The 27,396-nt window shown below is 42.3% G+C and overlaps 1 protein-coding gene across 1 annotated transcript in view; it reads right to left on the minus strand.

Moving 5' to 3' along the window:
• Positions 1–27,396, minus strand: part of LOC136856710 (limbic system-associated membrane protein) — a 1,090,706-nt gene that overhangs the window by 336,087 nt on the left and 727,223 nt on the right. The gene's annotated exons all lie outside the window — the stretch shown is intronic.

The following is a 27,396-nucleotide window of genomic DNA, read 5'->3' on the forward strand; positions in this document are numbered from 1 at the left end:
GGAGAGGACTCTAGTGACCCTTCTTCTTATATATCAATTACTCTTACCTTGTGTGAGTTGAATACAATGGAAAGGATGGTAAAAATACGACTCGGGTGGTGGTTAAAACACCAGCAGTTGATTCCTTAGTCGCAGTATGGATTCCGTCCTGGGAGAAGAACATTGGACGATCTCAGTATATTCACTTCTGCAATAGAATATGCTTTCGCGATAATGGACAGCTTATGGCTCTCTCACTGGATATCACCTCAGCGTATGACAACGTCAGTATACCAATTCTCTTCAGTAAGCTACAAACATTCCATATCCCTCCAGCTTTTATATATGGTCTTCAGACATTGTTACATGAACGATATATCTACGTACGAGAAGGACACAGTCGTTTACATGGCCCTCGTCACGTGTGCAAATGTCTCCCACAGGGCTCTGTGCTCAGCCCGCTTTTGAATACGCTTTATACTGCTGATCTTGACCATTTGTTTAGCCCCTCGATTTGCAATACACGGACGATATTTGTATTTCTGCTACATCCTCTAGCTTCGAGGTTACATTTCTTCATTTACATTATGTGATCTGCGATCTGGCAAAATTGTTGCATAAAAATGGACTTGTAGTAGTTTTTCATCGAAATTTACTGTGGTAACTTTTAACCGGGAGATGACTGTGCCTAGGACCATTCACATTTTCATATTGATAGTCGGCTACTCTGGCTCACGTTCTTTCAAAAAGTGAACGAGCGATTAATATGCTCCACTTTGCGACACGTACTTGGTGGGGAGCTGATCTTGTTATACGTTTGACTCCGTATCGTTCTTTGATACGCTCCAAGATCGATTATGGTAGTCGTTTGTATGGGCATGTTCCTGCGTACGTCACGAAGAAATTCAACACCATACAAATTCGGGCGATGCGCATCTGTTTGGATGCTACGCGAAACACACCAACAAATGCTCTCTTCATAGAGGGTGGAGAATTATCTTTGCAAATGCGTGAGAAATGATACGCAAGGAATTTGTGTTACAACGTTCTGCTATATCACAGTATTCCGTTCTTATTGCACTTCAACTATTAAGCGTTATCGAGGAGAGTCATGGACGACGCTCGCGATACATGCCACAGATTCTGTTACGCTTCTGCAACGAACTAAAAATGATTTTCTCACTCAAAACACGAAACATGACCTGTTTTGAAGCCTTTCAGAGTTATTCACATCGACTGCCTATATACTATCTGCCTAGATATCTCACCACAGAAGCTCATTCACAGAACTACATATCGGCTCTGATTTGCTCCATGTAACCCAATAGTACATATATCTTCACGGACGGTTCTAAATTCGATGACTTTGTTGGATATGCATATCACTGCCAACAAACGGGAGAATGTGGTATCTTCAAACTACCGCCCGAAACCTCTGTTTATAAGCGGACATTTGAGCTATATGTACTGCACTTCGTTTTTGTCAAAACAAGGAATTCGATTCCGCTCTCATCATTACGGGCTCCCAAAGTGTTAAGAAGAAAGTACACAAGCTTCAGTGGAATCTCCAAACGCATGGTTACGGAGCGTGCTTTTAACATCCACTCTTCAGGTTGTTCCATAGCATTTTTCTTTGTGTCAAAGGACATAGTGGAATTTTTGGCAATGAAAAGGCTGACATAATAACCGATCGTGGTGCATCGGAAGGTCGACTTACAGCGCTGCAACACCCATGGATGGAGTTTATTCCCACTATTCGACAACAAATTCGCCACAAGTTGCCTACGGAATGGGAAACGTCTCAACTGCAAAAAGGTAAAACCCAACATCCTCCTAAGCCATGGTTTCATCGGTCACGAGGTCTAACGGTTTCAGTAATCCGAATGAGGCTAAATCGTGGATCAAATCCTTCACATCTACATCGCATAGGAGTTCTAGATTCACCAAGCTGCCGATGTCAGTATGCGGAGGATGGCGATCTCAACCACATTTCGTGTAAATGTGGCCTTTATGATGCTTCTCGAAGCAGCTTTCTATCTGAACTATGTCATCTATAAGTGGCGTTCCCGACCAGCGCTGCATTGGTGTTGCAAGGTGAAAACATTCAGTTCTCAATGCTGTGATGGACTTTTTGAGAACCGCGGATATAAGAATGTGACTTTGTGATCATCCCGTTATTGTCAGTCTTTTGTACGTTCTCCCCCTCTCTTCCCAGAAAAGAGATTTAGTGTAATGAAATGGAAATGGATTTTAGTGCCGGGAGTATCCGAGGACATGCTCGGTTCACCAGCTGCATGTCTTTTGATTTGACGCCCGTAGGAGCCATGCGCGTCGTGATGAGGATGAAGTGATGATGAAGATGTCATACATACCCAGCCCCTGTGCCAGCTAAATTAACCAATCATAGTTAAAATTCCCGACGCTGCCGGGAATCGAACCCAGGACCCTTGTCACCAAAGGCCAACACGCTAACATCTAAGCCATGGCGACGGCCTCAGTGTAATTTTATGTACTTGATGAATGTGGATGATTTGGTTTTTGTTTCTTATATGTAATTTGCCCCGACAATTCATATTTGTGTATGTGTGCTGTGATTGATGGTTGTACATGGACGACGACGAAATGGTGTTACAACAGAGGTCAATTAAATAAAAAATAACTAAGAAAATTTCGAAAATCACTTCCGATCTAAATGCAGTTCCGCAAAAACAGCCTAAAATCGCTTCTTTGTTACCTCGTTTCCTTTTTTATTCAACTCCTAACCAAATTAACTTATTCACATAAATATTTCTGTAATGTGCTCCTTGGTTGAATACATCGAGGAGTTTTTGGTTGTTTGAGAAACGTCCACACCGAGTGCCGTTATAAGGGCTTAAGTTAAACTCTGCATTGACTCGCTAGTAGTGGTGGAAAAAGGCAAACTCCTAATCAATGTAATCGACAGCATAATGACAATTAAGAAAATTATTGCTAATTTTAGGAGAAAGAAAGGATTTATTCTCATACTTTAAAATGTTCGATTTACCTAAAATTCGTAGCTTGTATCTCTAGGAAGTTTCCAACATTGAATTGCTTGCCTGAAGGACTGGAACTGTGGAATTTTTGGTCGTATAATGTGTATGGATAAAAGCAGATTTAAAAATAATTAAGCCTTAAATAATATTTTAAGGGGTAAGAATGGCAGCCAGTGGATGTAAAGAAAGGTACAGCAAATACCGTAATAGAAGAAGATATATTACAAGACAAACATGCAGAAGATTCATTCAAAACTTCAAAGGCTTCCAGGAGAAAGACAAGAATAAAGGAAGTAATATATGGACGGAAGACAGGAAGACACAACAAACTAAAAGGGTGAGGAGCTATGGGGAAGTTACGGAAGAAAGAAGATGTACACGTAATAATAATAATAACAATAATAGTATGTTAATCATAGCTTTTGCTGATGACTAAGCAATATTGAAACAGCAATTGAACTTTTGAAAGAGACAGCCGATAAGGCAGGGCTACACATTTATTTTCAGAAAACAGACTTCGTAACGAACATAAACAATATTCCAAGATTCTGAACACAAGATACGCGAGAATCACTAGAATGAATGAATTCAAGTACATAGTACCATGGCGAATCGAAAAGTAAGTTGCACTAGCTCGTACGCTGTGTGTCGTGGAGCAAGCTACAGTAACTGCTAGAGCTGGGAACGGTAGGAGCGGAGCGGAGCAGTTGTTTCGCTCGTCTTCCGGAGACCTCCGGTAGTCCTCCGATTGAATTCACGGGCGGAAAATTCAAATGCAATAATGTGGGCAATGTTGTAACGGTGATCTTAATGGGAATTACAATTTAAATTTCATTACTAATTCCACTGATGCATGTGTTCCCCCACGTTTGTCAGTCAAATGCTGTATTCGTTTCAAGATCGCCGCATTATTTGTTACGCTATGAACAACAGATTTAGATCTCCTGAGATTCAGTTTGCAATAGGTGCAGGTGGATAGAATACTGTAGACTGAATATTGGCACATATTATACCATTGCAAATGCATTTACAATATTATTAATAGTAAAACAGTTTAAGCAATAAGTACATTCCAGTGCATGTAAACATGTATTATATACGATGCACTTACATTGTGTTATACGTGTAGCTCATTTATTACAGAAGAGTACGTCCGGCTCCATGACTAAATGGGTACCGTGCTGGCGTTTGGTCACAGGGGTCCCAGGTTCGATTCCCGGCAGGATCGTGAATTTTAATTTTAATTGGTTAATTTCGCTGGTACTGGAGCTGGGTGTATGTGTCTTCTTCATAATCATTTCATCCTCATCACGACGTTAGGTCGCCTGAGGATATCAAATCAAAAGACCTGCATCTGGTGCGCCGAACTTGTCCTCGGACACTCCCAGCACTAAAAGCCATACGCCATTTCATTTTTAATGAAGAGTACGAACTGACTGGTATTGGTTATATGCTGTACCGGGCTGAGTAGTTCAGCTCTGGCCTTCTGAGCTCAAGTCTGCGGTTTCAATTCCGACTTTGCTCGGCGGTACTTGAAGATGCTGACACACGAGAGTCGCATGTCGGCAGGTGTACCGGCACATGGAAGAACTCCTGTGGGACGAAATACCGGCACCTTAACGTCGCAGAAAACCACAGAAGTGGTTATGGGAGTACAATAATAATAATAATAATAATAATAATAATAATAATAATAATAATAATAATTACAATCTTTCTATCAATTTACCCTCCAGGGTTGGGTGTTCCCTCGTTCGCAGAGAGGATCCCACCTATACCGCCTCAAGGACAGAATCCTGGAGCGTGAGATTTTCGGTCGGGGATACTTTTTGTTTTGTTTTATGTCGCACCGACACAGATAGGTCTTATGGCGACGATGGGATAGGGAAGGTCTGGGAGTGGGAACGAAGCGCCCGTGGCCCTTAACTAAGGTACATCCCCAGCATATGCCTGGTGTGAAAATGGGAAAGCACGAAAAACCAACTTCAGGGCTGCCGACAGTGGGATTCGAACCCACTATCTCGCGGTTGAAAGCGGGTTCGGACCCCACTTTCGGCAGCCCTGAAGATGGTTTTACGTCGTTTTCCATTTTCACGTCTAGAAATTGCCCTCCTTAGTCGTTCCTATCACATCGTCGCCATAAGACGGTATGACGTAAAGCAAATTGTTACAAAAGTAATCGACAAATGAAACACGAACGATAAATAAGAATGTATATATTTCATATATTCGCCTTCGACATACGTATAAAGCAGTATTTACTATGTCGCTAGCACATCCGTTGCGCACCACGGATGGAACGGCAAGGGAACACACATTCAATACTGTTCCTCCGTCCTCCGCTCGCCGACCGAACCAGCGATTGGTTTCCAAGCAACAGTTTACTACCAAAGAATACCGGAGGGAGCGCTGCACTCGCACTACCGATTGCAATCATAGGAGCAACTGCTCCGTTCCCAGCTCTACGTCCAATGACGAACCGATGCAATCTCAGATGAAACTGTGGAACATGACATAGCTAAGACGAAGACAGACTGCCTACAGCTGAGAACGGTAGGAGCGGAGCGGAGCAATTGTTTTCGCTCTTCCTCTGGAGACCTCCGGTAATCCTCCGATTGAATTCACTGGCGGAAAATTCAAATACTTTAATGTGGGCAATGTACTAATGGTGATCTTGGGTGGAATTACAATTGAGGCTTCAGTATCAATTCCACAGATGCATGTGTCTTTCTACGTTTGTCATTCAAATGCTGCAGTCGTTTCAAGATTGCCTCATTATTTTGTTACGCTGTGAATAACAAATTTTGATATGTTGAAATTCAGTTTGCGTCCGCCTCTGTGGTGTAGTGGTTAGTGTGATTAGCTGCCACCCCCGGAGGCCCGGGTTCGATTCCCGGGTCTGCCACGAAATGTGAAAAGTGGTACGAGGGCTGGAACGGGGTCCGCTCAGCCTCGGAGGTCAACTGAGTAGAGGTGGGTTCGATTCCCACCTTAGCCATCATCGAAGTGGTTTTCCGTGGTTTCCCACTTCTCCTCCGGGCGAATGCCGGGATGGTACCTAACTTAAGGCCACGGCCACTTCCTTCCCTCTTCCTAGGCTATCCCTTCCAATCTTCCCATCCCTCCACAAGGCCCCTGTTCAGCATAGCAGGTGAGGCCGCCTGGGCGAGGTACTGGTCATACTCCCCAGTTGTATCCCCCGACCAAGAGTCTGAAGCTCCAGGACACTGCCCTTGAGGCGGTAGAGGTCGGATCCCTCGCTAAGTCCGAGGGAAAAACCGAACCTGGAGGGTAAACAGATGATGATGATGATGATGATTTCAAAGAAATGCCATGCATCGGACGGCCTTCGTGGCGTTTGTGGTACAAATTTCTGTACAAATTTATTAAATGCCTTTAAATATTCTAAAACGCGAATACCATCTAAAAACGGGATTAAATATCAAAACAACACCACAATTATTTTCTAATATACTTTGCATTACCTACACAACACAACAAGCAGAGGAAATATAGACGCAAATTTAATACGCACAGACTGAATACAGGTACAATACACTTACAAGGGGAGGCCATGAAGTTCGGATCACGGACTACCTTCCAACTTTGTACACATTTAGTAGTCCATTAGGACAACATAATGTGAAAGTAGTACGGCGTACTACTAAGGCGTTCTCGAGAAAATCGCAAGATAACTTTTCGCGTTGAATATGTACCGGTGCTTTGGGTTCACGAACACGAAACGGCGGTGGTCGAGTGGTTAGCGTTCAAGCTCCGAAAGCGCTGGTTCACTGGATCGAGTCACGCTTCTCGCGTTGTTTTTCAACACTGGTTATTTTCTTCAAAATGCTATTTGTTCGCGGCGTCGACCCATGTGGATCTTTTGCCCCTACAGGCAGCATATTGTATGAACCTGCGTGTAATTGGAATGGCGGTAGTGGAATGTTGTGTGTGAGGAAAGGAAGATTAAGGACGTCACAAACACTCAGTCCTATTCATTACAATTTAAAAACAGCTGCCCGGCTGCGAATCGAACCCGGGGCCGCCGGGCGACAGGCGGGCGCGCTGGCTGCATCACCGCTGGGACGTACGAGAATACTTATAGTCTATCGTATATATTACAGTTCAAAGATAATATAATGAAAAAGTTCTATTCTAATTGCATGGACTTTTATCGGAAATATACATATTAGTAAACATTAGCGATAAGTGCGAATGTATATATTTCATATATTCGCCTTCTTCATACTTATAAAGCAGTATTTACTACGTCGCTGCCACATCCGTTGCGCTCCACTACTGGAAGTGCAAGCGAGCACACATTCAGTACTGTTGCTCCGTCCTCCGCTCGCCCTCCGAAACCACCGATTGGTTTCCAAGCAACAGTTGACTACCGGAGAATACCGGAGGGAGCGCTGCACTCGCACTACCGATTGCAATCATAGGAGCAACTGCTCCGTTCCCAGCTCTAGTAACTGCTGACACGTCCGATAGGAAGGTTGGTGTGGTATTCCGTCGTGTTGTGTGTGCGGAGCGAGCTAGGCTTACTGGCGCGTCAACTGGATGTTCACTCCAAATTGGAGGTGCGTGCAGCGATCAGATTTCTGTGGGCTAAACGGCTGAATTGCACGCACATTCATCGTGAAATCACTGCTGCGTACGGTGAGCGTGCAATTTCTCGCCTAGGTATTGTAAAGCGGTCTAAGTAATTTGACGCCGGATCTCAAAGACGAATATCGCCAAGGCAGGCCTGCAACATCCAGTACTTTTGCAAATGCTGACCGTATGGATGGGATCATTAGAGAGAATCGGCGCATAACACTGCAGGAAATTGCCAGCATGCTGAACATTTCGTATGGCAGTGTGCTTGGATTTCGTAAACTATGTCAAAGATGGGTTCCACGTCTGCTCAGCGATGTTCACAAGGGACCACGTTTCCAGTCGTCACTGGATTATTTGCAACGGTATTATGTGGAGAGCAACGAGTTTCTGCGGTGGATCAACACAGAGGATGAAACGTGGATCCACCACTTCACCCCCGAAACAAAGAAAACGTCGATGGAATGGGTGCAAACCATATCACCACCACGAAAGAAGGCCAAGGTCCAACCTTCAGGTGGAAAGGTACTTTGACGTAGAGGGTGTGCTGCACGTGGAATTTATGCCGATAGGCACGACAATCAACTCGGCTTCGTATTGTCAAACGTTGAATGGGCTGCGTAAGGCAATTAAAGATAAGCGGCGAAGAAAATTGAGCGCCAGTGTGGTTTTCTTGCACGATATTTGAACACCTCACACAGCCCGCCAAACGTCCGAACTGCTGCAGCGATTCGAGTAGGAGATATCGCGACATCCTCCATTCAGTGGACACTTAGCGCCATGCGATCATCATCATGTGTTCGGTAAGCTGGAAAAGGATCTCGGTGAACGACGATTCCGAAACGATGAGGAGGTAAAAGCAGTTGTCTCCAGGGGGTTACATAGCGCTGGATGTGATTTCTACTCATCTGGAATGGGAAAATTGGTTGACTCTTCCTAGAAATTTTTACAGTCACTTGGGGACTATGTGGGAAAGGGAAGTTACATTGTATGTTATTATAGCCGTGTTTTCTGTGTGTAGGTGGTGTCATAAATGGCCATAACTTGGAAGTGTAACACATACAGATCTCAGAAGATGGAATTAGGTTATCGATTAACGGAAGATATTTACAATAAAAATACCCTCTCAGTTTAAACAAAAATTGTATCATTAGAAAACCGCCAAACAGCAGAATGCTATTATCCCTTTCAGACCTGAAAGAAAACTGGAGGTGTGAATTTTTGTTTGTACGTCAAGAACTGACTAAAATGCTCCTCAATACACATATTAATAGTTCATTTTACAAAATAAAAACTAACATCCGAAAAACAGGACCCACACAATTGTGCGTATCAAAATTCAAAACCTCGTTGTATCACGTACGATGGTGTAGCTTCAAAATTTACGTTCACTAACCAATGTACACACTTCATTGAATATATTCCGGTATTCAGTAAAGCTTCTAGATTAATATAAACGCAGTAAATAAATGCTTACTTTCGGCACTACTGCTTCCTGCCATCTCGCCGATCAACTGTGCTTTTTAAACTCTTCTTCCTTCGCCCTGGCGGTCAAGCGCATACTAAAATCAATTGAAATACACGCCACGTGTCCTGCACAATCACTGCAGTCCGGTGTAGCGCCGAAAAAACATCAAATACGGTCAGGGATAACTAAAATACGAACCCGCACAATTGTGCGTACTCGGTCTGAAAGGGCTATATACTCGTAGTAGAATGTTCAATCTCAAATAAAAAGGAAAGATTGAAGATTTGGAGGCAAAGGTTAGTCTGCAGAGTTGTGACTGCGATAGATGACACCCTCCTTCAGGATGTCCTATGTTGGTATGTTGACTATGATGAAGTATTTGCCGCATTCAATTAACTTGGCGGTACTTCTTTAATTTGTAGAGAACTTAATGGGGCAGCATTTGCTGATCGATATGAGAAATTTTCCTTGAGCACAATGCTCGTATGTGGACCAAATTTAGAATTCTCCTATGTTTGTGTGAATTGGTCAGGTAGAGTTCTAAGGCTAGGTGACTTGTACAATAAGATAGCTAAAGGTCGGGGACCTTTCCCTGTTGCAGTTCTGCTCGGAGACTCCTTCTATCCTTTAAAATCTCGGCATATACAACCAGTAAACCAAGATTTTGCTAGTCCATCTCAACAGAGATATTTAAGAGCACAAGAGAACAAGGAGGGTTATAGAGTGCGCAATAGGCTGCGAATCGTGGACACTTTAACTGAAGAACTTTCCACAAAGAACCTTTCTTCTCTTACATTATTTTTCTTACTTTTACTCATTCACATATGTATAAAAAATGTATGCAGAGCGCGCTCTTGTCAGCGTCTCATATTGAGTGACCAGAATGCAGCTGGTTTTCGGCAACGACAGGACAGACTTGCGACTAGCCACGCACTCACGGCCTCAGATTTAATTAATCGGTAGCCATCCGGGCATTTAATTTTATTCTTTAAGATGTAACTAGTGTTTGTGCATTTTGTTAATCATGAACGATTTAAATAAAAGTTGTATTACGTGTAATATTGGTGAATGACTCGGCCCTATATATTGTCCACTACCAGAGTAATTATTGCTGTACAGTACATGTTTACCACATGTGTGCTACAGTATTCAGTTCGTCATTCCAACAGTTACAACCACGAATAGTTGGTTGTATTCAAGTACATACGCAACAAACTGATTCAAACATCGAGTGCATCAGCTGACTACTGAACTAATAGTATGACTGGAGACGAGTCTGTGCCCAGGGCGTCAGGATTTGGGGGAATGGGGGTTCCTAAGACATACTTTTTTTACTTTCAAATAAATTTTACAGAAATGCAAGTGAAGTAGAAAGGAGAATTCATAGCGGTCTGGTAGACAGAACACGCTTTAGTCACGAGCGTGCAGTGCGACATAAAGATATCTGTCATTTGTTTAAAAATGGAGGTAATATATTTCGCTGTAAGTATTAAAAATATTTAGAGGTTTGGTTCATTTTGTTTAAATCTTTGTAGCAGATCAATAACATGAAAATATTTCTGTATATGTTGGCTTTTATGGTGCGAAATGTACCAAGAACAATCCGTGTATAACATTTCCATTTATGTTTTCAGTAAATCATAGAGAGTCATTTAAATATGTCACAGATTTTATAGGTTAAATTCAATTGTATATTTGTCCGGCTCCATGGCTAAATGGTTAGCATGCTGGCCTTTGGCCAGAGGGGTCGCGGGTTCGAACCCGGCAGGGTCAGGAATTTTAACCATCATTGGTACGGGCGTCGAATCAAACGGACGTGCAGCTGGCCGGACACTCCCGGTACTAAACGCCGTACGCCAAATTCATTTAATTTCATTTCAATTGTTTATTTTATAAATGCGTTTAAAAATAATATTTCTAATTTAGTATTGACTATTTCAAAACTTAAATACGTGCTGTTTACTTTTGTAAAGTTTATTTTTATTTCGGGTGGGCCTTGAAGCATTTTATTAGCCATGCGTAAATCTTTATGAAACAGAATTTGGTTAACTAATAATTATTTGTATGATTTCTAATATTAGTTTTATTAAACACGGCCCAGAAAGTGAGTGAATCAAAAGAGAATGGAGCGGGCACTGATGTCATCTTGATGCTCTTCGCGGTTAAACAATGTACATTATCACTAACAGCCTCGCCAACAGCTTCCTCGTCAACCTCACACATCCTTTGACAATGTTGCACTCATCACTTCCACACAAAAACTAGCTGCTGGCTGCCACTGGAACATTGCTGTCCTCGTGTGTAAGCCAACTGTCCGGCCATTTCACTTCTAGCCGCCAGTTATCCCCGTGTGCAGCGGTCTTTAGCTCTCTTTTCAGCATCAACTTCATGTGGCTAACCGATGTGGGGCTCAAAGCACACTGTTGGGCAGGGTTGCCACCGGGAAAAATATTTTCGTACTAAATTTACCCCTAAAAAGGTACTAGATTATGGAAAAAAGTACTAAATATTTATTAATAATGGAATAGGGTTATTCATAAAGGAAGTAAGTTATAGAAATGAAAGTATATTTATCAAAAATACACATTTATTAAATGAGAACAGAACTTACCGGTTTTCATCTTCATATTTTACTCTTCTCTTAATCCTTGGAAAACAATGCCAAAGCAATAAACTGTTTTGAAATGTGAAAATTATGTGCACACGAATGTTTTAGTTTCTCCTTTGTCAGAAGGAGCCCATTCATCACACAGGACTGGAGTTTGTTTCTCAACTTGGTCTTATTGGTAGTAACAGCAGGAAAAAGAACCCGTTCTGTTGCAGCAGAAGAATGTAGTAAACACAAAATTCGTCAAATTTGGAAAGGTGTAGTCGCCTACAGGATTTTTAATTTCAAAAACACCTGGCGAGTTGGCTGTGCGGTTAGAGGCGCGCACCTGTGAGCTTGCATCCGGGAGATAGTTGGTTCGAGCCCCATCGTCGGCAGCCCTGAAGATGGTTTTCTGTGGTTTCACATTTTCACACTAGGCTGAAAATCTTTTAAGTTTCTGTGGACTCAGCTAACCACTATTTCCTATCTAATTTCATTAACACTTTCTGTAATTACAGTCGAGAAATATATAGCTAATGGGATTATACTGATGAAACTGTCACCTCATTAGTAATTTTCCAGGTTCGCCATGGACAGATTTCTTAAAATAGGGTCGCCAAAATCCACCGTCCAAAAAATTCTGTTTACAAACTTCAACATTGCTCTGAAGCTTCTTATCAATTTCTTTCTTGTTCTTTTGCTGCACTAGAAGAGTTTATACTCTACCCCCGTAAAAGGTACAAGATTTCCATTAAAAGAACTAATGTACTAAAAATGATCAAGAAATACTAGACCTAGTACTAAAGTACTAAAGGTGGCAACCCTGCTGTTGGGTCTAAAATGAGCTCATGCTTGCTACCTGCTTACGCCTGGTGGCCAGACCAGGGACTTGCTCGTGAACTGCGAAACCATTCTTTCTGATGCAGTTTTCGATCCTATCACAATATTGCATTTAACAGTAGGAACTCTCTGCATTATGTATGTTCGTATCAGTAGCGGCTAGTGGCTCAAATGGCAGGTGGGGCTCATGTGGGTATTATTATTGTAGTGTTTGTTTCTTCTCTGTTGTATTGTGACCGTATCGGCACAATTAATATTTATTTCAAATGATATGCTTGGTAAGGAAGCAGGCAGCAAGCTTTCTTTGTGTGGATGTTGGGAGAAGCATTAGATTGTGCAATAGGACGCCCGCCAGAGCGGCGCCTTACACACCCACTGGGTGGCTTGAACAACCCCCGGACTAGGCACACGTCATAGAAGAAGCTGCAGAAGAACACTATTTTAGCGACTCCATATTGAAAACAAATGCTAGCGTACAGCGATGCCAAAGCGATCGGGCCTATTTGAATGTATTTTCGGCTTAAATAAGGCTTGGTTAACAAGAATGCATCCGTCAGAGCAGTAGAAAGAATATTGGCAAAAATTTAAAATCAGGAGTTATAGTAGAGGAGATTCTCCAAGGTAAAGGCGCTTAAAAACAGCTTACGTAACCAACTTGGCGTACTGACGCGGCGGGTGAAGCCAGATGCCTTTGGGAATTCCCCATTTCCCCTCCGATCTTATTAATTAATTACTGCAGATCCGCCGAACATAATCAACTCCGCATGGCATAGCGCACTTGTGCATAACCTAGTCACACAATCTAGCGTATTGCTGATTTCAACAGGCTGGTTTACCCAGGAGACGTCAAAATAAGGGTGGGGGCAAGGCCCGCTAGCCACCCCTATTCCCGGCTTTGCTATAAGTTGTTGCACTTCCTTGGGGGAGTCAGTAGTCGAGGACGAGCTTCAGAGGTGGAACCACCGTCGGATCACGAGCGGTAACTACCTCTTCCTTGTCTGAATAACTGACACAAAAAGCGGGAGTGAAGTTCTAAAGATGTTTTCTAGTGTGCAGCGATGGTAGGAAATGTAACTGTATGACAAAGATATTTGTACGACATTCGATCGCGAAGTAAACTCTAAATACTTGCAATTATGTCGTAGGTTGTGACTGTGTAAAGCTGAGTACGCTGTGGGGATCAAACTCCGGACGGAAAACGCTCATCGCGAGGTTGATGTCTGTAGCAGTGAGGGAGCTCATTTTTCGAGGAGTATAATTCTGGGATTTGGGAAACTCTGTTTCAAAAGAAAAGCAGGAGTCGTGTGAAGAAATACTGTAAAAATAAATCCATGTGAAATTGAGAACAGGATTTTAGGATCAAATTTTCACACTAAGTAACGGGGAGTGATAAGTGCAGGATCTGAACGATCTAGACAGAAAATTAAGAGAAGGACGGTTGATTTATATGACGGAAATAGGAGGCGATAGACTTGGGAATGAAGAGATCGTGAATGTTCAACTCGCCTTATTTAAATGAAATAGACTAGCTGATGTATTCATAATAATTAGCATCACGTAACTTGCATCGGTCATAGAACGATAGAGGGGAAGTTTGATGGTGTCGAGTGATCAACAAGTGTGCAAGATTGTGAAAATATAATTTCAGTGATCTGTTTACCAGGAAGATGGATTACTCCAGCAATGTCATCGAACTCCTAGAACTCAGGACTATACGAGCCAGCGACATGGAGTGAGCACCGATGGCAGGCCCCCGGAGCTCCGGATGGGCCAAGATGCACCAAAACTCTTGAGTACCGAGCTATTTTTCTTCCATTGTTAGTATTTCCCCTTGTAAATAGAGTTAATGTAGAGATAGGGTTAATGATGATGTAATTGATAGGTTAATTATCTCGGAGTGGTCGGATGACCCATTGTTTAGTTTGATTTATTTGAGTAGATATGTGAAGGGAATGAACCAGGAAGGATGTATAGAGTTTGGGACTCCTTTTAGAGCTTGCATGTGTATGCCATACTATTTTTTATGAGTGCTGAGAAGGAGTTGAGGGGGGGGGGAAATGAGTAGAAAATTGTACAGGTTAATATCGTAGATCTCATCTACGTGACTGCGTAAGACGAGCAGGGATTAGCAGGTGACAGGATCATTAACATGTGCCTATACAGAAATTAATGTGGAATAGTGACAGCACTAAATTCATAAAAGTAGAAACAGTAGTTTGTTTTGCATGCTAGTGTATAAGTTTGGCTGTAACTGAAGATGTTCGAGAAGATATGTGCGGAGGTTCGAACCCGGCCCCCCATACTCATTAGTTAGGTTAATAAAGTAGATATTTATTAGTTGAGTTTGATCATGTCTGATTATTAATATAATTATTATTATTATTATTATTATTATTATTATTATTATTATTATCATTACTTAATGTAATTTGATCGGTGATTTTATACCGATATAGATTTCTAGCAACAGGTTAGAGTATTATTATTATTATTATTATTATTATTATTATTATTATTATTATTATTATTATTGTTACTATTATTATTATTATTTTAATGTAGTTTGATCGGTGATTTTATACCGATATACTTCGAGCAACAGGCTAGAGTATGACAGTTACACAATCTCGCCTCAGTAGGCAGAGAACAGGGAACATTGCCGTGGTCGGTGGTTGGCGGTATTGTGGTAAATGCACGACGAAGAGAATGTGCGATTGAACCCCACACCTCCGGAGATATGAGGTAATTTGATGTGAGTTAACGGTTGAATTTGAGAAACAATTCTCGGGTATTGAAAGTGTATGGGCTGGCTTGAGCAATGAATAGATTACGCCAGTTTCAAATGAATTAAATTTTATAGACACAATGTCCTAGCGTAAGCAGGTTGGTTGGTGTCTTTAGCTCCCAGACGGTGGAAAGAATGACCGCTGTGAAATACGAGCGAGGAGGGGAGAGACTTGTGAGGGTAGGTCCCTGCACAAGCGGAGAAGTTGGTCGTGCTAACAGTTTGCCTTTCCTTTGAGAAATAATGACAGTAGAGTTCTGTAATTACCACATATGCCGTAAGCCATGAACCACGAAGCAATGTAGATGTTTCCGTTGTATGACAGTGTTCACATGATTAGGGTAAATTAGAGTTTGATTGCAGGATCTTTGATGGAGAGGAACATAGTCTCCAGTTCGAACCTCGATTGCACATAGACAGGACGGCTGCTCGCACAAGTAGCGGATTCTACGAGATGAAATACAGCCATTTATATTTTGTGTTGGTGTGGTGGTTCATGTTTGTGGGTTACTGTAGTCACGTCTTAGTTCGTGAACCATGGGCAACGGCTGAGTGGCCTAGTAAGTGGTCCTGAGAGTCGGGATACCAGTTGCTATGGAATGGGAGTGGGCATCTCGGACATATTCTGAGACGTGGCCCTCCTTGTGCTCAGGCGGCTAGGACTATACAATTCACCGGTGGTCCATAATCCGTTAGAGGAGAGATCCTCACTTGGACTATGTGCAAGTAGGGCAGCATCCTGCTTCATGAATTTACCGAGCTCAGAACACTTTAAGCAAGCCTCGGACCTATGGGAGTAATGGAGTCCCACTCCCATTTGACAGGCGAGGGACTCCTTGGAAACAACTTGGCGAACGAAATGGAATTCGATGGGGAGCTTTCAATATTAATGGGGCTTATAGAAGAAAGAAGGTAGAACTGGCTGAGTCAGCAAAGAGGATGCATCTGGATGTGCTAGGAGTAAGTGATATTCGGGGTAAGGGGAGATAACGAGGAAGAGATAGAGGATTTTAAAGTGTACTTGACGGGTGTTAGAAAGGGAAGGGCAGAGTCTGGGGTAGGGCTCTTTATCAGGAATACCATTGCACGCAACATAGTTTCTGTTAGGCACATACGTGAGCGAATGATGTGGGTAGATTTGTCAGTGGGAGGAATTAGGACAAGAATTGTGTCCGTGTATTCACCATGTGAGGGTGCAGATGAGGATGAAGTTGACAAGTTTTATGAAGCATTGAGTGACATCGTGGTCAGGGTCAACAGCTAGGATAGAATAGTGCTAATGGGCGCTTTCAATGCGAGAGTTGGGAATAGAACTGAAGGATACGAAAGGGTGATCGGTAAATGTGGGGAAGATATGGAAGCTAATGGGAATGGGAAGCGTTTGCTGGACTTCTGTGCTAATATGGGTTTAGCTGTTACGAATACATTCTTCAAGCATAAGGCTATTCACCGCTACACATGGGAGGCTAGGGGTACCAGATCCATAATAGACTATATCTTAACAGACTTTGAATTCAGGAAATCTGTTAGGAATGTACGAGTTTTTCGCGGATTTTTGGTAGAGAAAGTAAAATCTGTCTGCAAACGAATAAGGGTAGAAAAGCTCCAGGATGAGGAAATTAGACAGAAGTACATGGATATCATTAGTGAGAAGTTTCGAACAGTAGACAGTAAGCAGGTTCAGGGTATAGAAAGTGAATGGGTGGCATACAAGGATGATGTAGTAGAAACAGCAAGGGAATGCCTAGGAACAACTGTGTGTAAAGATGGGAAAAGGCGAACATCTTGGTGGAATGATGAAGTGAGAGCAGCCTGTAAACGTAAAAAGAAGGCTTATCAGAAATGGCTCCAAACAAGGGCCGAGGCAGACAGAGATTCGTACGTAGATGAAAGAAACAGAACGAAACAAACAGTGGTTGAATCCAAAAAGAAGTAATGGGAAGACTTTGGTAATAACCTGGAAAGGCTAGGTCAAGCAGCAGGGAAACCTTTCTGGACAGTAATAAAGAATCTTAGGAAGGGAAAAAGGAAATGAACAGTGTTTTGAGTAATTCAGGTGAACTCATAATAGATCCCAGGGAATCACTGGAGAGGTGGAGGGAATATTTTGAACATCTTCTCAATGTAAAAGGAAATCATCATGGTGGTGTTGCGAACAGTCAACCTCATGGGGAGGAGGAAAATGATGTTGGTGAAATTATGCTTGAGGAAGTGGAAAGGATAGTAAATAAACTCCATTGTCATAAGGCAGCAGGAATAGATGAAATTAGACCTGAAATGATGAAGTATATTGGGAAGGCAGGGATGAAATGGCTTCATAGAGTAGTAAAACTAGCGTGGAGTGTTGGTAAGGTACCTTCAGATTGGACAAAAGCAGTAATTGCACCTATCTATAAACAAGGGAACAGGAAGGATTGCAACAACTATCGAGGTATCTCATTGATTAGTATACCAGGCAAAGTATTCACTGGCATCTTGGAAGGGAGGGTGCGATCAGTCGTTGAGAGGAAATTGGATGAAAACCAGTGTGGTTTCAGACCACAGCGAGGCTGTCAGGATCAGATTTTTAGTATGCGCCAGGTAATTGAAAAATGATACGAGAGGAATAGGCAGTTGTGTTTATGTTTCGTAGATCTAGAGAAAGCATATGGCAGGGTACCGAGGGAAAAGATGTTCGCCATACTGGGGGACTATGGAATTAAAGGTAGATTATTAAAATCAATCAAAAGCATCTATGTTGACAATTGGGCTTCATTGGGAATTGATGGTAGAATGAGTTCTTGGTTCAGAGTTTTTACAGGAGTTAGACAAGGCTGTAATATGTAATCTAAATTGATGTCAGTAGGTAAGAAATTCAACAGAATTGAATGTCAGATTGGTGCTACAAAGCTAGAACAGGTCGATAATTTCAAGTATTTAGGTTGTTTGTTCTCCCAGAATGGTAATATAGTAAGTGAGATAGAATCAAGGTGTAGTAAAGCTAATGCAGTGAGCTCGCAGTTGCGATCAGCAGTATTTTGTAAGAAGGAAATCAGCTACCAGACGAAACTATCTTTACATCGGTCTGTTTTCAGACCAACTTTGCTTTACTGGAGCGAAAGCTGGGTGGACTCAGGATATCTTATTCATAAGTTAGAAGTAACAGACATGAAAGTAGCAAGTATAATTGCTGGTACAAACAGGTGGGAACAATGGCAGGGGGTACTCGGAATGAGGAGATAAAGGCTAATTTAGGAATGAACTCGATAGATGAAGCTGTACGCATAAACCGGCTTCGGTGGTGGGTCATGTGGGGCGAATGGAGGAGGATAGGTTACCTAGGAGAATAATGGACACTGTTATGGAGGGTAAGAGAAGTAGAGGTAGACCAAGACGACGATGGTTAGACTCGGTTTCTAACGATTTAAAGATAAGAGGTATAGAACTAAATGGCGCCACAACACTAATTGCAAATCGAGGATTGTGGCGACGTGTAGTAAATTCTCAGAGGCTTGCAGACTGAACGCTGAAGGGCATAACAGTCTATAATGATAATGTATCTATGTATGTATATATGTATGTTTCCTTTCAGGGTGTAATCTTGTTTTGTGTTAAGTACTGTTCTGCGCGAATTTAGACTTCGTGAAATTTCACTGATAGTTGTTGTAAGTGACGAGTTCGTTGTCAAGCCTGTGTTCGTTTAATTTTTATTTCATTTTTCTTCTAATTCGTGGAGACGCGTAACCTTATTTTTTTGTTCCATGGTTTAAGTAAAGCATATGATCATTTCTCCAGTATACTTTTATTCATGTATAGATATTTGGTGGCGGTAGATGTAAGATAGACGACCACTCTGAGGTGTAACTGGGTTAGTGTAAGTAAAATTTAACTTAGTGATGTGGGATTCGGTCCCAGGGAATACTGGCATTTGGAGGAAAATGGTTCGTAATTGTAACTGTAAATAGATAATATTTGTTATTTTTGTTTTTGTGTAACACTCAACAGTTTTAATGTTCAACGGGTGATAGACAAACAAAAACCAGAGGTAGAAACGTAGTATGTCTACGAGTATGGTCATCCCTCGGGGACGTGTATTTTTTTGTATTATGTCAAATTAGGTATCCATCAGATTGTTGGTTCGGATGGAAGTTTTTTTTTCTTTCATCTGAAATATTATTAGGAACTGTGGTCATCCACATAGATATTCTTGTGGAATATGGGTGAAGTTAGCTGATGGATGGTAGCACGGATTTTACCGTTGCTAAGGAATTGTATTTAGTTTGTCAAATTTATATTAGTTTACCAAGGTTGTCATATTGTTTGTATAGATTTCAACGAGCGCCTTAGTAAATTGGAAAAACTTATTTGTGCCTATCTCTACCGAAAAACAAGCATCCAAAACCCTCTTCCGTTCATTGTAGGCCTTTAAGATAGTTTAAGTTTGATAGCCTCTACATGCCACGAACGGTCTTCGACCTTGAGGAGTCCGTGTTGAGACCTCAGGAACGGGAGAGTAGCATTGACCTTGCTGGGCTGTATGGCCGATAACTTCTCATGTGAGGGGATTAATGATACAATCCCAATGAGGGGAAATCGGCACAGGCCGAAAAGGTCCCTTGACTATCGACTTCCGTGGAGCATGGTCCCATGTGTTCGTGACCCGAAAGGGTTTGTTTGTTGTCACATGGTCCCATGAGTCATGGGGGACGGTGGGAAAGGTCCCAGTATATGCACCCATATTAAACTTTGTAATTAAATTTACAATAGCAGTATGAGTATTCTAATACATGCTAATATAAACTACTCTAAATGTGAGGGCACACCTCATTTATAAAGGAACTGCGCTCACTAATTCTTCTGCGGTGCAAACTATTCACTATTTTAAAGACTACATACTAATCACTGTTGAACAAAAACTATCCAGAACTTTTGCTCTCCTCTCCGCGCTGCTAAAAGCGAACTGTAAACTAACCTTCGAAACGTGTCGAAAGCTTCATTCTGTGAATTGTCACCAGAACATGTTACACGAGGTTAGAAGAGTGTGCAATAACATCGCCATAACAGCTTCGTCTACATTGTTCTTTCTTTATTGCGGCCATGTCAAAGCTAGCTTGACATTGACACTTTCGCTCCCTCAAAGGTTCACTGACCTTCAATACAGTTAGCAATCCTCACTGTGAGGACTAAGAACGAATTAGCCCCAGTGGCAGGATAAGCGTACGAAACATAATACAAACATACTTTCATTTTCTCATGTCATTAATTACTTCAGAACAGTTGTACTCAGACATTAAGTTGGTATCGTTAACTTAATTGTTTGTTTGTCCAACCCTTGTCCCGTTTCCCTACGGGGTCGGGTATGAGGTGAGATGAATTTGTCGTGGCGGTTTTTTTTAATGACCGGATGCCCTTCCTGACGTCAACCTCATCAGAGGAGTTAATGGGAGATGAAATGAATGACGTGATATATGATAGTAGGGAGAGGGTGAAACCCGGTGCCGGCACATAGCCTACTCCTGTCGAATAGCACCAAGGGGTCTGCTCAAGGCTTAACGTCCCCATCCGACGGACGAATCACCATCAACAGCGTCATATGCCCTCACTCCATATGAGCACTGCGGAGAGGTTTGGAATTTAATCCAGGCTTTTGGCACGCAATCTAGTGATTAGAAATTGTATACCACCACCTCCCCTACCCTGCCGGCCAACATTCAGATGGTGAAAATTTTTTCGACCAACGGGACTCGAACCAGCTAACCTCGGTGTTAGACCGTCTTAGACTTCAGCGCCTTAACGATCATGGCCACCAGGCGGGCTGTATCGTTAACTTAATTATCTAAACTATAAGCAATATAACATTTTAAATCTCTTTTGCTGGCAGGACCTAGTGTTTACAGTGCACTATGTCTTCTGGTATGGGCTAGAGCAATTTTGTTACTTTCATTGATCTGTCTCTGTCTTACCCTTGGCTCTGACAATATGAAAGTGACTGAGGTATGAGCGATGCTAGTAATGCCATTCCTTCTGCAGCCAGTCCCTGCTATGAATGGTGTGAAAATGTTGCTCATGGGGTCGGTTGGTGCATGTATTTCAGTGGGCTTGGCAGACTGATATGTAATAGCAACTTCTGGCTCGGTGAGGAAAGCAACGGGAAACTACATCACTCCTCATTTCCCTAGTACTCCTCTTCAGTGATGCCTAGGCCATCTATGACAGCTGATGGCGGAGCTGTTGATGATGCAACCAGCCTTAGGGCTGAAGACGGAACATACATACATGTCCGAAAATCTGGTGGGGCTAAGCCCCTTTAGACCTAAAAGACGCACCGCCCCTGGTTTGCATCCCAAATATACAGTGACTGTTAAAGATTAATATTGTTTTATTAAGTATTTTCAATGTTGTCATTTCGTTTGATGTGTGCGGTTTCTAAACGGCGAGAGAAATGTGTGTACTTCAAACTGAAACCATTATCTTGAGGTTCGAACGTCGCACCACACCGAGATTAATTTCCCACGAGGATGAGCTTTGTAGGCAGTACAAAACAGGCACGTGTTACCTTGCCACGCGTTGTTATAGAAATATTTGGCGCAAAACGACCCGAAGGTACCCTACATTGCAGTTAGGCCCTGGAGACATCTTAAGACCATCTGGTTGCATTATTGAAGAAATTTTTTTTCAGTTTTTCGAACACCTTTGCTCATTAATCTGTGGTCAAATTAAGTGAATCAGCTTGTACACCCGCTGACGGGAAGCATATATGCGGAAACAAGTAATCCTGGTGAGGGTCCCAACACCGGAACCATACTCTAGTTGGGGTCTTACCAGAGACTTATATACCCTCTCCTTTTCATCCTTACTGCAACCCCTAAATACCCTCATAACCATGTGCAGAGATCTGTACACTTTATTAACAATCACATTTATCTGATCACCCCAACGAAGGTCTTTTCTTATATTAACACCTAGGTATTTACAATAATCTCCAAAAGGAACTTTCACCCCATCAACGCAGTAATTAAAACTGAGAGGACTTTTCCTATTTGTGAAACTCACAACTTGACTTTTAACCCCGTTTATCATCATGCCATTGCCCACCGTCCATCTCACAACACTATCGAGATCACCCTGCAGCCACTCACAATCTTGTAACTTATTTATTACTCTGTACAGAATAACATCTGCAAACAGCCTTATTTCTGATTCCACTTCTTTACACATATCATTGATATATATATAAGAAAACATAAAGGTCCAGTAATACTGCCTTGAGGAATTCAGCTCTTAATTATTACAGAGTCAATTAAAGCTTCGCCTACTCTAATTCTCTGAGATCTATTTTCTAGAAATATAGCCACCCATTCAGTCACTCGTTTTTCTAGTCCAATAGCACTCATTTTTGCCAGCAGTCTTCCATGATCTACCCTATCAAATGCCTTAGATAGTTAAATCGCAATACAGTCCATTTGGCCTCCTGAATCCAGGATATCTGCTATATCTTGCTGAAATCGTATAAGCTGAGCTTCAGTGGAATAACCTTTAATAAACCCAAACTGCCTTCTGTCATACCAGTTATTAATTTCGCAAACATATCTAATATAATCAGAAAGAATGCTTTCCCAAAACTTACATGCAATGCATGTCAAACTGACTGGCCTGTAATTTTCAGCTTTATGTCTATCACCCTTTCCAAACCGTTCGACGTATAGAACCACGATTCCACGATTTGTGGTTAGGAAGCATCTATTTCCAACAGAATGTGGTTGTATTTTAGGGAGACGAGTTGAATTTTGATAAGATTTGATCTACTTTTGATAACCTTAGAACAAACTCCTGGTTCTACTTAACTTGGATGATAGTGCTGTTTTTTATGGTAGATTTGATGATATCTTGTCAAGCAATGCCTGTTCTGAAGTGTCGAGTGCCTTGAATGTGAAGGCGATTTATAACAAAATAGGCGTGTGCCAACCGAGACCTTCTGTATAACAGCTGGGATAAGCTGTACAATGAGATGAGTCAATGTACATTTTCGAATATCTTTCCACCTCGAATGGGATTTATATCCTAGTGAGTATTTTTGAGGATGCCTTCATTTCTGATAGTGATATGGATATAGTTAGATGTAGGGAAATAATATTTGCTTTGGAACGATATTGGAATTATTAGTTTCAGATTATGGCACAGTATAGACCAGTGCTTCTGATATGGACTCCTACAATTTCTCACACATATCCAGGAATCTATCAGTTGATACAAAGAACTAACATCAAGGTTCATATCTTTGATATAATCGATTCGTAGGAATACTACTAAAGCTTGCTTAAATGTGACTGGAACTCCTTGTATCCCACAGTTATCGAGAGAAAGTTGGTCTAGCCATTAGCATTTATCATAACATAACAACATATAAAATTTTACATAATGAGTGTACTGTTATATATAAGGGTTCTATCCAATTTCTAAATGTAATACCTAAATAGTGGACTAACAGTGATGTGCCCAAACTCTATGCTCACACTAACTTACTTTGAATTTCTTACCGCAGCAGTTCTAGTGTAATTGCTCAGTTATGATTGCATTGATGAATATTTTAAAATCTATCACCATCGTGCACCATAATAAAAGTAACGATATCATTCTTTGGAACCAGCTGTTTGTTAGATAAAATGTATCTATTGCATGTCATATTTACTTACCTGTTCCGTTATGCACTCGTTCGCAATCCTCGTCTTGTTTATTGTGCATCATTCCAATTATTGTCCAAAAATTACATGGTTTGACATTAATCTTGGAGTTCCTGGAGGAAAGAAATCTAACATGCGAAGCTTTTATATCGAAATGGAGTTATTTAAATGACTCCATAACCTTGAACAGTAGGCAGCTGATCCCCCTGTAGCACCCACCATATTGGTTTTAGTCTGATATATTGTAGTCGGTCTTGGATTTAATATCACTACGCTATTGATTTAGGTAATCGCAGTTATCAATCTAGATGACTTATTCAGTGACTTATTTACTTGTTTAGCTACACCTTATAATGCCCCTTTCTTTTAAATCAATTATATTTCACCCCTTATCAGCGTTTGATTTCACGAAGTAAATCAGAATCTTCACTGTTCCCGTAACTTTACCTGCAGTGAGCAAGAATCAGAGGAACTCCTGAAATAAAGAACGGTCAATAAAGATCTCAGACTGAGTCCGGCAAAACATAACATCTTGTTAAGTTACGATTTATGAGCTCAATACTTCATTACCTGTGTCATGTAGATGTCCATCAACTGCTCATTTTTTGAAAACAATTGTGTATGAAATAGAGGAACAATTAAATATCACCCTTCCACCACCTCAAGGTAGAGTATAAGCACCGAAACACGCTGTGGATTAAAAATTGACTCAAAAATATAACTGCTAACAATAATACTAATTTCGTAACAAATAAGTTAGATCATCGAAGTGGGAAAAAAAAGGATTTAACAGGAATGAGCGTTACGAAAGCAGAAATTCAAGACAGCCTTATATTATTCGTAATAGGATTAGCAGGTTTGGAAATTTTCCAGAAAAAGGGAGAAACCGTGCAACTGTCTGGACGAATGAAAGGAGAACACAGTAAAAGGATGAGGAAGTGCCGGAGAGACTGAAAATTGAAAAAGGAGACAAAATAAAACCATCTATCCCTTTGAGAAAAACAAATGATTATAAATACGTCTCCCAGTCATGGCCTTCCGCCAACGGCTGCTAATTTCAGATGGCAACCAGCCATAAGACATAGCCTGCACGGTTGCTAGGTAACAATACCTTACATCACAGCCTGCATGGTTGCTATGGTTACACTTCCGTCCCACATTTTGTCACGCCACGTTACACATTTTCTGATGAACCTCATCCATATGTCAAAACATGGGGAAGTGATCCATTAATGCCGGAAATGAAAGGATTATTTCCTCAGCCCCCGTTTGCAGGCATTTAGACTTAATAACATTTAAGCTGCCGGTGTGACAGTTTCTAATTTCCCTTTTACTCCACTTGGAGGCAGAGAATGTGGGAGTCTGAGCTGAAAGTATTTTTGTAGGGTAAACATCGAATGTATCACCACAGAACATTTGGCATACGGACTCGTTCCACCTCTGTTCGATGTTAAACAGTGATCATGGGACGCATTGTACCACTAACCCTCAGTAGAGATTGATTATGAAGCTGAGTGCAGTCTTCTTGTTCTTCTACTACCGCATTTCCTGCAACTGTGCGGTCGCGTGTGTGAAGTGTGTGGCACATGTGGATTTTGCCCTATATTACGGCCGGATGCCCTTCCTAACGCCAACCCTATAGGGAGGGACGTAATCACTATTGCGTGTTTTTGTGGTGGTTGATATTGTAGTGTGTTGTTTGAATAGGAAGAGGAAAGAATTGGGACGAATACAAACACCCAGTCCCCGAACCAGAAGAATTAATCAAACCCTGAACACTCTGAACAGAAGGCCTCAATGCTGACCATTCAGCCAGTGAGTCGGACATAAAGCTGAGTGTAGCAAAATATGTTCAATATTAAATGTGTATTATCTCTTTTATAATTTACGATTAATGTAAAGCTTTAGTACTTCCAGACACCTTTTACAAACATGAATCGTACACTGACTGACAGTGACAATGCAACACCAAGGAGGAGTGGTTCGAAAGGGATGAAAGTTGGGGAAAAAACAGAGACGGCACGGACGAATAATTGATGTTTATTTCAAACCGATATGCAGGTTACACAATGCGCACGGCATCGACTCAGTAGGATGTAGGACCACCGCGAGCGGCGATGCACGCAGAAACACGTCGAGGTACAGAGTCAATAAGAGTGCGGATGGTGTCCTGAGGGATGGTTCTCCATTCTCTGTCAACCATTTGCCACAGTTGGTCGTCCGTACCAGGCTGGGGCAGAGTTTGCAAACGGCGTCCAATGAGATCCCACACGTGTTCGATTGGTGAGAGATCCGGAGAGTACGCTGGCCACGGAAGCATCTGTACACCTCGTAGAGCCTGTTGGGAGATGCGAGCAGTGTGTGGGCGGGCATTATCCTGCTGAAACAGAGGATTGGGCAGCCCCTGAAGGTACGGGAGTGCCACCGGCCGCAGCACATGCTGCACGTAGCGGTGGGCATTTAACGTGCCTTGAATACGCACTAGAGGTGACGTGGAAGCATACGCAATAGCGCCCCAAACCATGATGCCGCGTTGTCTAGCGGTAGGGCGCTCCGCAGTTACTGCCGGATTTGACCTTTCTCCACGCCGACGCCACACTCGTCTGCGGTGACTATCACTGACAGAACAGAAGCGTGACTCATCGGAGAACACGACGTTCCGCCATTCCCTCATCCAAGTCGCTCTAGCCCGGCACCATGCCAGGCGTGCATTCTATGCTGTGGAGTCAATGGTAGTCTTCTGAGCGGACGCCGGGAGTGCAGGCCTCCTTCAACCAATCAACGAGAAATTGTTCTGGTCGATATTGGAACAGCCAGGGTGTCTTGCACATGCTGAAGAATGGCGGTTGACGTGGCGTGCGGGGCTGCCACCGCTTGGCGGCGGATGCGCCAGTCCTCGCGTGCTGACGTCACTCGGGCTGCGCCTGGACCCCTCGCACGTGCCACATGTCCCTGCGCCAACCATCTTCGCCACAGGCGCTGCACCGTGGACACATCCCTATGGGTATCGGCTGCGATTTGACGAAGCGACCAACCTGCCCTTCTCAGCCCGATCACCATACCCCTCGTAAAGTCGTCTGTCTGCTGGAAATGCCTCCGTTGACGGCTGCCTGGCATTCTTAGCTATACACGTGTCCTGTGGCACACGACAACACGTTATACAATGATTGTCGGCTGTGAAATCACGGTACGAAGTGGGCCATTCGCCAACGCCGTGTCCCATTTATCGTTCGCTACGTGCGCAGCACAGCGGCGCATTTCACATCATGAGCATACCTCAGTGACGTCAGTCTACCCTGCAATTGGCATAAAGTTCTGACCACTCCTGCTTGGTGTTGCATTTGCTCTGTCAGTCAGTGTATTTTAAACTATAAGGGCGGTACAAAATCCAGTTATCAATACAAGGCAAAAGCGCGTTTATGCATCTATACTTCAATGGTCAATTGCTTGTTCGAGGGCTT

Source organism: Anabrus simplex, chromosome 1 (genome assembly GCF_040414725.1).
Source record: "Anabrus simplex isolate iqAnaSimp1 chromosome 1, ASM4041472v1, whole genome shotgun sequence".
In the NCBI taxonomy this organism is placed as follows: Eukaryota; Metazoa; Arthropoda; class Insecta; order Orthoptera; family Tettigoniidae; genus Anabrus; species Anabrus simplex.